This window comes from Triticum urartu, chromosome 5A (genome assembly GCF_056163025.1).
Source record: "Triticum urartu cultivar PI428250 chromosome 5A, HENAU_Tu73, whole genome shotgun sequence".
Classification (NCBI taxonomy): Eukaryota; Viridiplantae; Streptophyta; class Magnoliopsida; order Poales; family Poaceae; genus Triticum; species Triticum urartu.
Window position 1 is genome coordinate 5,304,881 of NC_141877.1, and position 10,074 is coordinate 5,314,954.

General features: G+C 47.7%; 1 long non-coding RNA gene across 1 annotated transcript; it reads right to left on the minus strand.

Moving 5' to 3' along the window:
* Positions 1-3,542: 3,542 nt before the first annotated feature.
* On the minus strand, positions 3,543-6,816 carry LOC147967352 (uncharacterized). The gene is made up of 3 exons (XR_015603156.1): positions 6,541-6,816; positions 5,058-5,132; positions 3,543-3,764 (listed from the first exon to the last, which is right to left on the minus strand). It is a non-coding gene; the product is annotated as an uncharacterized LOC147967352 (long non-coding RNA).
* Between the last annotated feature and the right edge of the window lie 3,258 nt (positions 6,817-10,074).

The following is a 10,074-nucleotide window of genomic DNA, read 5'->3' on the forward strand; positions in this document are numbered from 1 at the left end:
GCATGTCAGAGGATAGTCCGTCGGTTAAGTCGACAACAACATCGGTACCAAGGGCGAGGGACGAAGAGAACCATTCTCCTGCTCGTTGAAACGAGGCGGACCAATAGGCAAATTTCTCGTCCATCGGTGGTTACCGAATGTCATCAACAATCGCAACAGGGTCTTGCGGACAGAGTGGTACAACGAGGTGTTTACATAAGCAGGGAAATATTTTTGCTTATATATTATAGATCACAAGGAGGTTTAAACAAACCAATGGAAAGGAAAACATGATTATCAAATTAAACAGAACAAGGGAAAGGAAAATGTGTTTAAACACATATTTCAGGGGTATATCCTTCCCAAGGACAAGCAGAGCACGATATCCATGACAGGATATTATGTCGGAAACTCTTGAGGTAAGGGGAGAGAAATTTCATGACATTACCCATGCAACGGTGTTTGGATAATTGAGCAGGTAACATTTAGCATTATGCTTCAAATGTTTTTATTGAAAATCGAAGTACCACAGGCATGCTTCGAGATAGCATCGACATGGTCTTCAAGCAAAGATCGGACTTTGGATACGCAAAGGATCCATCAGGAACAACTTATAGAATAAGTCTTACAATTTCCTCGTGGAAGAATGGCTAACCTTGCTGAAAAGGAATTTATAACAATAGGGCCTCCGGCCAGGTGTGTTGGGCATGCCATCACCTTACCGGGTCATAAAAGACCAGTGTTATAACTCTTGGAAAAATGTTCCAACCATCATATCTGACCGAGATTCAAATCTGATCGGTGTTAGGATACCTTAGACTCAGGATGCCTGAGAAGAAAAGGTGCAACACAAATTGTCAAGATGACATTGTAAGATTCTCGGGAATTAAACTGTGGAAGCAAGTTCCGAATCATGAGTTCATTATTAAATCAAGGATAGAATGAGGAGGTGGCTGATGAACTCAGCGACAATTCATCGAGATTTCCAAAAGATGGATTTCCACAATTATGTGAACAAGGAAATATCATTTGTTGGATCAATGATATAATGATGTATGCTCGAGGGGAACATACTCAACTGAACAATGATAGAAGGGTGCACCCAGGAATCTGGACTAGGTAGCACGATCAATGTTCGAATGATGATTCAATAAGCAATAGAATTTCTAAAGAAACTGTAGACCAATAACTTCAAAGCAATAGGGTTGCTAGAAGTTTAGAATTTACACATCACAGACCATTTGTCGGTATTCCGGTTAGAAACAACACGGAGACCAAGAAATGAACGCAAATGGCGAGAGATATTACTATATCAAGAATTCTCAAGAGGTGGTAAAATTGCCACGACATTCTTGACATAAAAGGTGGTAATGTTCCAAGGTAAAGAAGGACAAATGCTGGATAGCAAGGAACTCAAGGTATAACACAAAACATGAACAAGTTTGTGTTGGAGGGAAGGCAATAAAGTGGCCGATGATAACACAAATCATCAGGGGCAAGGATGGTATTTCTCATCATGAATTCAGTTGATACCCTTGAAGAGCTCAGAATGCTGATGATTAAAATTAGCACAATAATGATGTATCCGTTCAGGCTAGGACAGACATGGAGTATTAAACTTGTAAGCGATGAAGATCTCTAATCCTCGTTGAATCGCAGTGTAGACTCGATTCCGTTATCGGTGTCCTTGAGTGTTTCATAACTCAAAGCCCGTGAAAAATTGGAGTCCGTGAGAATGTAATACCTGATGAAGAACTCATAAGAGGTTATGCAGTTCCATGGTAATCTCGAGATACCAGGGGGTAATACTCGATGACAGGTCAAAGTAAAGGTTGGACTGGTGTATTGATCTACAGAAAACAAGTGCTTAAACTTGCCCGAGAAATGGGATCAGAGAAGAACATGGTCGGAACCACGATTGTAGAAGGCCAGATCCCAGATATAAGATGAACTTCTACCAAGGGAATAATTAATTAAAGAGAAGCTTTAATGGTAAGATCTACATCATGTCCATGGGCATGAACACAAAGTTCAAGGTCGACTCCCACTTCTTCAATGCATAACCTTTCATTCATTGCTCTAGGTAAAAATGATCTTAGTGTCAAAACCTACCCGGTGAATTACCAGAGGAGTATGACCCGTGAAAACTTTCGGGTTCACACAGATTAAGGAAGACATAGGTTCAACCCATCGGGGCTTCTTAGAACATATACCATGAACTTCAGGAGTAAATAACACAAGCTCAAAAGTAGAGCATGGCTGACAAAAGTAGAGTATACAATTTACCAAGGGCATTATGTATTAGGTAAAGAACTCACAAGAATTTTGGTTGTGAAGGACATTGTCGGAAAATAACCCGGCAATGGGTATGGCGGTCCACAACGGGGCTGATGTGAGTATCGGTACTCAATCAAAGGAAGAAGGAATGCCAAGGCATCGGATTATAGAAACAACTGACTAATTCAAAGCTTAATGCAAAGAAATGTTATGATTCCCAAATCAAGGGATCAGAAGCAATCGTTCTGATCAAAAATGAATAAGTTCAATAGACTTAGAAGCACAAACGATCAAGGCATTGATTGGTCAAGAACCAACTCATATCCAAATGACATCTGAGCCGGAAGGATGAATCCTAGGATTCGACCGAGGAATGCGGGCATCCTCAACATATTGAATCAACGGACTTAAAATGATAAAGACAAGGGAGGCCAATAAGATTATGAAACTTATCGGATTAACCACAATTTAAGAAAGCGAGAATTTCAAGAGCAATAGGCTGCTCGGGATTTTCGGAAGATCGAATAGTATTTCGAAGACCATTGTGAAACACATGAACAACTGGGGGATGAGCGGATACTCGATAAGTGTGAGAATTTTCCATAGGGGTATTCAGGTGACAAATAACTGCAAGGCAGTAAGCTTAAAGGATTATCGAAACATCGACGAGTAATTCGGGGTATCTTGTAATAACAAGACCAACTGGGGATGAATGTAAGAATAACAACTGCAACTAGTTATCCATAAGGGTTGATGGTGGAAGGGAATTGCAAACGCGATGAACACAAGTTCTCGGGTTAACAGCGGAGAGTATCTTCAGGGTCTCCGCGTGCAGCACATGATCATCAGTAATAAGGGGCTCTCCGGGTGAAAGAGATAACAAGATCCTAATGTTAGATTTAGCAAAATTCATTTAACCCGAATAGAAGAGAGCTCAGAGTCCCAGAGTAAGGATCGAGGAGTAAAAGAGCCTAATACCACCCAGATGGCGACGTGGGCCTGTAAGGCACACAACCATGTTAGTAATAAGTTTTGCAATGTCTAGACTCGACTTCGGCCAAGGAGTGTGAAAGGGGGATTCCTACAGGCAGTCGACTCTGATACCAACTTGAGACGCCCCCGATTTGACCGTACACTAATCATGCACGCAAATGTGTACGATCAAGATCAAGGACTCACGGGAAGATATCACAACACAACTCTACAAATAAAATAAGTCATACAAGCATCATATTACAAGCCAGGGGCCTCGAAGGCTCGAATACAAGAGCTCGATCATAGACGAGTCAGCGGAAGCAACAATATCTGAGTACAGACATAAGTTAAACAAGTTTGCCTTAAGAAGGCTAGCACAAACTGGGATGCAGATCGAAAGAGGCGCAGGCCTCCTGCCTGGGATCCTCCTAACTACTCCTGGTCGTCGTCAGCGGGCAGCACGTAGTAGTAGGCACCTCCGGTGTAGTAGGAGTCGTCGTCGACGGTGGCGTCTGGCTCCTGGGCTCCCACATCTGGTTGCGACAACCAGGTAGAAGGGATAGAGGGAAAAGAAGGAGAAAGCAACCGTGAGTACTCATCCAAAGTACTCGCAAGCAAGGAGCTACACTACATATGTATGCATTGGTATCAACTGGAATAAGGATATTATATGTGGACTGAACTGCAGAAAGCCGGGGTAAGGGGGGATAGCTAGTCCTTTCGAAGACTGCGCTTCTGGCAGCCTCGTCTTGCAGCATGTAGAAGAGAGTAGACTGAAGACCTCCAAGTAGCATCGTATAGCATAATCCTAACCGATGATCCTCCCCTCGTCGCCCTGTGAGAGAGCGATCACCGGTTGTATCTGGCACTTGGAAGGGTGTGTCTTATTAAGTATCCGGTTCTAGTTGTCATAAGGTCAAGGTACAACTCCAAGTCGTCCTGTTACCGAAGATCACGGCTATTCGAATAGATTAACTTCCCTGCAGGGGTGCACCACATAACCCAACACGCTCGATCCCATTTGGCCGGACACACTTTTTTTGGGTCATGCCCGGCCTCGGGAGATCAACACGTCGCAGCCCTACCTAGGCACAACAGAGAGGTCAGCACGCCGGTCTAAATCCTATGGCGCAGGGGTCTGGGCCCATCGCCCTTTGCACACCTGCACGTTGCGAACACGGCCGGAAGCAGACCTAGCCTAGTAGGTGTTCTAGTCCAATCCGGCGCGCGCCACTCAGTCGCTGACGTCACGAAGGCTTCGGCTGATACCACGACGTCGAGTGCCCATAATTGTCCCCGCGTAGATGGTTCGTGCGTATAGGCCAGTAGCCAGACTCAGATCAAATACCAAGATCTCGTTAAACGTGTTAAGTATCCGCGAACATCGACCAGGGCCAGGCCCACCTCTCTCCTAGGTGGTCTCAACCTGCCCTGTCGCTCCGTCTCAAAGTAACCGTCGGGGGCCGTCGGGAACCCAGGCCCACCTCTACCGGGATGGAGCCACCTGCCCCTTCAGCCCCATCTCCGAACAGTATCACAGGTAATGTAACTGTGTAAAGTATATCGTATATGCCCGTGATCACCTCCCGAAGTGATCACGGCCCAGTAGTATAGCATGGCAGACGGACAAGAGTGTAGGGCCACTGATGGAACACTAGCATCCTATACTAAGCAGTAGGATAGCAGGTAATGGTAACAACAGTAGTAGCAAGGACAGGCTATGCATCAGGGTAGGAATAATGAAAAGCAGTAACATGCTACACTACTCTAATGCAAGCAGTATAGAGAAGAGTAGGCGATATCTGGTGATCAAAGGGGGGGCTTGCCTGGTTGCTCTGGCAAGAGAGAGGGGTCGTCAACTCCGTAGTCGAACTGGGCAGCAGCAGCGTCGGTCTCGGTGTCTAGCGAGAGAAGAGGGGGAAGAAACAATAAATATTTAAGCAAGCAGGTGCATAGCGATGCATGACATGACAAGTATCGGTGCTAGAGGTGCCCTAACGCGGTATGAGGTGATACCGGTGAAGGGGGAAACATCCGGGAAAGTATTCTCGGTGTTTCGCGTTTACGGGCAGAGGAGCCGGAGGGGGAAAGTTGCGAGTTCGATAGGTTAGGGGGGTGTGGCGGACGAACGGGTTGCGTATCCGGATTCGTCTCGTCGTTCTGAACAACTTTCATGTAGAAAGTATTTTCATCCGAGCTACGGTTTATTTTATATTAATTATTAAAGATTTAAATCATTTTTAGGACTAACAGAATTAATTAATTTAGGAAATACTATTATGACGTCAGCATGATGTCAGCGGTCAACTCTGACCGTTGACCAGTCAACTGGTGGGTGGGGCCCGTCGGTCATTGACTGTTATCTCATTATCAGAATTAATTAGCCTAATTAGGTTTAGGTTAGCTAAACAGAATTAATTAATTTAATTAATTGTCCTAATTAATTAATTATTATAATTTTCTAATTCCTCTTTTCTTTAAAGGGGCATGGGGCCCATATGTCATAGGCTCATAGTAATTAAATAGGGCTAATTAGATTTAACTAAATGATTAGGTTAATCTAATCTGATTTAATTAATTCCCTAATTAATTAATTAACATTTTAATTATTATATTTATTATTTATTTTTCTTTTTTTTGTTAAAAACGTTCTGGTCGTGGGGCCCCCCTGTCATAGGCACAGGGGGCCTTAACGGGTTTTGGGCGCCGGGGCAACGGTTGTCGCCCGAACGGGCGCAGTTGCGGGCGCCGGGTCGCCTGGACCGGGCGCTGCCTTGCCGGCAGCCATGGCGGGGCATGACGCCGGCCATGGAAGGGAGCGGGCCGCGGCGGATGCGGTGGTAGGGGGTGGTAGCTGGGGCGAGGACGCGGCCGGCAGCCACAGCGAGCGGAGGCGGGCGCTAGAAGCGGTAGGTTGAAGGCGGAGATGGCCGCGGGGCGAGGCGCGAGCGGGCGCGAAGCAGAGGGAGCGCGAGCGATGGCGGGGACTGCGGGCGCGTGAGCTGATGGCCAGGCGCGAGCAACGGCACGCGGGCGGAGGCGGAGGCGCGGCGAGGCCGTGGTGGTGCAGGGCCGCGGTGAGCACGGACGGGCGGGTGGCTACGGGCGCGGGCGGCGTCAGCAGCAAAGGCAGCATCGACAGCGGCGATGCGGTATCAGGCGAGCAGCGGCAGCGCAGGCAGGCGCGTCCAGGGACGGCGAGCGGGCGCAGTGCACGGGGAGGCAACGGCGGAGGGAGAGCAGCTGCAAGGGTCGGCGCGCGACCACGGGCGAGAGAGAGAGAGGAGGGGGAGCGCGGGGCGTGCTCACGGGGGGAGTAGGGGTTCGGGCAGCGGGCTCGGGGCGGCCGGCGTGAAGGGGACGAGGAGGCGGCAGTCCGGCAAGCTGGCGAAGGTGTCGAGGTCCGGCGATGGCGTGGCGAGGTAGAGGCCTCGGGCGGCGTCTCGCGGTGCGAAGGAGGGGCGAGGAGGCGAGGCGACGACAGCGGGTGGTCGGCGGGGGAGGCCGCGGGGCGTCGGGGGCGAAGGGATCGGGGTCGATCCCGATCCAGATCAGTAGAGGGAGGAGAGAGCGAGAGGGGGGAATGGGGGAGTGGGGGGTTACGGTTAGGGTTTCCCCCCCTCCTGGGGATAAGGTAGGGGCGGGTCGGCCGGCTGGGCCAGGTGGGCCGGCCTGGCCGGTGAGCTGGGCCGTCTGGCCAGTTGGCCAGGGGGCCCTTTTTATTCTTTTTAATTTTTTTTTTGCTTTTGTATTTCATTTTCTTTTATTTCTGTTTTATCTTTGTTTCTTATTGTTTTAGTTTTTTGTGAAATATATACTTGGCATCTAATTTGGTATTTCAATTTAGTCCACTGCCACAAAAACTCTAGTCCCCAAATAATTTAGTTTGATATTTTATTTAATTAGTGAAGGCATTTAAATAATTAGTTTTGCTACTATTTAAATCATTATGGTGTAGTTAAGCATTTCATAAAAGTTTGGTTTCACCACCCCATTTAACTATGATTTATCCGACACATTTAGAACATTTTAGTTTTATTTTTGGAAAACTTTTGTTGTTTGCCTTAATTTCAAATTTGAATTTGAATCGTTTTCGAACTAACACGAGATTAGTGACACTTCGGGAGGTGACGTGGTGTCATTAGCAGAGGTTACTGTAGCTTGATTATCCGGGCGTCACGGGTAGAACAACAAGATCTTCACCACGCCGTCGTGCTGGCGGAACTCTTCCCCGACACTTTGCTAGATCGGAGTCCGGAGATCGTCATCGAGCTGAACGTGTGGTAGAACTCGGAGGTGCCGTAGTTTCGGTGCTTGATCGATCAGGCCGTGAAAGACGTACGACTACATCAACCGCGTTGTGCTAACGCTTCCGTTTTCGGTCTACGAGGGTACGTAGACAACACTCTCCCCTCTCGTTGCTATGCATCACCATGATCTTGCGTGTGCGTAGGAAAATTTTGAAATTACTACGTTCCCCAACAGTGTAGGCCTCTACCGGGCCCTTAGGCCGCCGCCGGCCTCCTCCCCGCTGGCCGCGGGCCTCTCCACGGCCCTGTTGCCGGCTGCACGACCGTCGCACCTAGCCCGCATGACCTCCTCCCCGCCGGCCGCCGAACTCCTCTTCGCCGCCCGCCGAGCTAGCTCTCATCACTGCCGCCGTCCACAGCAGCCAATCCAACTAGCGCCCATCTTCTTCCACCGCCGCACAAGGTGTTCGCGAGGCTGCTGGCCGGTTTTTTACATCTTGTTTTGGACCATCTGTTGGAGAAGCTCTTTTACATCTCCGATTTGGACTATCTGTTGGAGCTAAGCATTTTTTGAAGCTCCAAAACGCATCATTTGGCGGTCCATATTTTACATCTCCAATTTTGGACCGCCAAAATTTGGACCATCTATTGGAGATGCTCTAATGCTTGTTTTTTCTACTTGTGATGGTGGATCTTGCCTGTGCTGCTCTAGTCCATTGGTAAAGGTAAAAGAGGTCAATCATTCCGGCTCCCATCTTTGCTGTCTGAGTGAAGGCGATGAGGGCCGTTGGATAGCTAAAACGGTTGTTAGCAAATCAACACTTCCAAGTTCACGTCATCTGACCGTGCTTATTCCCTCTAGAAATTGTCCCAATGTTGCTCGTTCGTCTGGCAGTGCCCTTTGCCACCCTTCGGTGGCGGGTGTAGCTCCCCTTACGGCAGTGGCGGTTCCAGCTAGCGACATGTTCCCTATCTTCGGATTACCGCTGCTGGTAGCAGCGACACCTATAGGTACCATCCCCTTCTTGGAAGCGTTGTGATGGCCTTTCTCTGTCCCCTCTTCAAGCACCAAGCAAAACTCTAGACCCGGATCCTCTGATCGGACGTCGATAATGTGATAGCGTCGATCCCCTTCATGAAGACGCCATCTTGATTGCTCGTGGCGTCTCTAGTGATGGATTTCGAGATTTTGAACGATGTTTTTAGGTTGGGTTGCTTCTCTTGGACAAATTAGTTTGGCGCTGCTTTGTAACTTTTGTTTGGGTTGAGCATCCCATTTCTCTCTGCTCCAGGCACCATCTTTATGTTGTCTTGTGGGTGTGCCGTGTGTGCCCCCTTTGTTCTTATTCTAACTTCTTCTATCAATGAAAAGATACGCAAGCTTTGCTTATTCGCGAAAAGAAACGTCACAATGATTTCTACATATCAGAGAAAATCATTAGTGTTCAAAAGAAAACTATTATAATTACAACTGAACTCGTGATCCCACTAATATATTTATCTCACCATGCAACCATGTCACCTCAACATCCACCCACCATGCTTGAGAAAAGTTCCACATTAACATGCAATCATGCGTAGAAAAGACTCACTTCAACATGCACCAATGCATGGAAAAAGGTTTAGCTATTTCCATTTTATTGTGCTACTTATATTCAATAAATATTTTACAACTATACAATAAGCTACCGTTATATCTAATGGTTGATACTCCACTCTGACTAAAACCCTGACATATTCATTCAAATATTAAGTAATAATACAGAGCATTGCATAGAACATGATGAGATATATTTGAAGACAAAACCACTTTCTGAGTTATGCAATCTTTTTATTCTTAGTGAGGTAAATCGACTAACATTTCACTTACTGTCACTGAAAGTTACCAAAGGCGGAGTGCCAAATGTTCGTGGGGACGAGCAGCGATGTATCATATCCGGTAGATGGAGCACTTTGGATTGCGTTGCATCGTCATCTGCACAATGGTTGTCAGTCAGTCAAAGGAGGCTATTTGTCGTCTGGTGTCAGGATGTGCAACGTAAGAGGAGGCTCCAACAACAATATCTTTGAGGCATGGGCACATCGGCGATCCCCGACGGCTTCGGGCACGACGGTGTCTGTCAAGCTAGTTCACATAGAGGATGCCCGGGCAGCGGGCCCCGAGGTTGTGGTGGGTACATCAGTTTGGTTCACGTCGCTGTGGAGTGGCAACGGTCAGTTCTGTGCCGCGTCATAGATGGACCCCTTCCGACAGCCAGGGTGGTGGTCTAAGGTGGGAAGATGCCCCACCTATCTACTAGCGCCTCTTCGGCCTGGCGCGGAGTCCTGCCTGGCATGATGATCGAAAGATTCATCATCAAGATGGTGACTGGAATGTCCTGGGTGAAAACTCTTGTTCTCGGCTTTGTTGATCGGGCTTAGCACGACAAACTTGTGTCATTACCTTGTCAAAGGCATTGTCTCCTTGCTGATGTGTTTGCCTTCACTTGTTGGCATCAGCAATCACGATGAAAATCCTTGTCCCAGCCATCTTTGGCCAGACGTGGCAACAACTACGCGAGGGATCTTATCCCTTCTTGAAGGCATTGTTGTG